Source organism: Hyposmocoma kahamanoa, unplaced genomic scaffold, assembly GCF_003589595.1.
Source record: "Hyposmocoma kahamanoa isolate Upper Pololo Valley unplaced genomic scaffold, ASM358959v1 180, whole genome shotgun sequence".
Classification (NCBI taxonomy): domain Eukaryota; kingdom Metazoa; phylum Arthropoda; class Insecta; order Lepidoptera; family Cosmopterigidae; genus Hyposmocoma; species Hyposmocoma kahamanoa.
In genome coordinates, this window is record NW_020653711.1 from 3,696,184 (window position 1) to 3,697,600 (window position 1,417).

A 1,417-nucleotide genomic window follows, 5' to 3' on the forward strand; every position below is an offset into this window, starting at 1 on the left:
GACCTTGTATTTGACTATTATTTCCACCTAAAACACGTATAACTTGTCTTTATGAAACATTCAATAAATCTGTATATTTGTAGCATGTAGCATAACATGTTGATACATGTTAAAATATAACACTTGGGACAACTCTGGCTGGAAAAAAAAACAAAACCATTTTAATCGACTAAGACAGGTTAATATTAAATTGTACACCCTTGACCCCGGCTGAAAAACAATTTGACACGGCTATGACAAGTTAATAATAAATTGTACAAATTGTCTCTGGCTGAATAAGCAACTTAATTCGACCATAACAATCTTGTATAGAATTAATTCTGGCTGACCTATTATAACGATGACCCAATTAGAATAACGCTGAGTGACGAAGAGTGCACTTTAACTTGACTGGATTAAGTCACATTGCGCATGCCTTAATGAGCTGCGTTTTTTCAGCGAGACTTGTGCCTGGGCCATACTCGACCCTTGTGAGTAAATGTTGCGTTTACCGGGCGGGGCGACGGGGTGTGGTGCGGGCGCGGAGGCGGGTACTACCGACGCCGCCGCGGCTTTTCTGTCGTTGTGCGGCGCCGCGCTGCAAGTAACAAGTAATATAATATTGTATGAATTAACAAGGTAGTCAACACAGAACAATAAATACAATAGAAGTGTTAAGTTTGCGTGACACGTATGCCAACATCTCGCGGAGTTAAGCAAAGTTGAGCTCAGTCCGCCATTTTCACTTTTACGTTATGGTCGTGTCAATTATCTCGCGCAAAACAACGAAAATCGTACAAAAATGTTTTTATTTCGCTACTTTGGAGTGCAAAAATGATAGCTGCACTTGTAATATTATCTATGGTGGTGTTACGTATCATCATTTAATACTTAATTTTATTTAATTTTATTAAATTTTCAATTTTCTGTTTATTGTTATCAATAATCGTATTTTTGTTACAAGAAATGAAAGTACGTTTTACGAAAGTAAGTTTTTGGAGAACTTAGCTATCATCTCGAACTCGTCGGCATTCATCAATTAAGCTCTAGATGGCAGCACATTTATTGAAATTTCAATCAATGAAATTGCAATAATAGGTATTGAACTTTCCCAACAGCGTAAAGTTTAAATTATATGAATAGTCCAGAATTTGTTATTTATTTTTAAAATTAAACCGGCCAATCATTATCAAGATTTCAGTGTTTCAAATTATTAATGTGTAAGTTTTGGCGACAGTGATTCTCATAGTAATCGAGGCTTAACACTTGTCATTTTTTTCTTCCGTGGTAGCCAAGCTAGCCTCTAAAGGACCGGCTACACGGTCCAGTTTCACTGCGCGTAAACTTTCGTAGTTCAAGTACATGTTCAAGGGAAACATGAAACTGGCTTTTATGATTGAATGATCAAGTTTTTTATATGACTATATTATATATAGTA

At 36.3% G+C, this 1,417-nt stretch overlaps 1 protein-coding gene across 1 annotated transcript in view; it reads right to left on the bottom strand.

Moving 5' to 3' along the window:
• Positions 1-330: 330 nt before the first annotated feature.
• The window catches only part of LOC113225959 (vacuole membrane protein 1-like), a 36,060-nt gene continuing 34,973 nt past the window's right edge, over positions 331-1,417 (bottom strand). The window contains exon 9 of the mRNA XM_026458445.1: positions 331-577. The gene's annotated coding sequence lies outside the window, so the exon portion shown is untranslated. The remainder of the gene's footprint in view (positions 578-1,417) is intronic.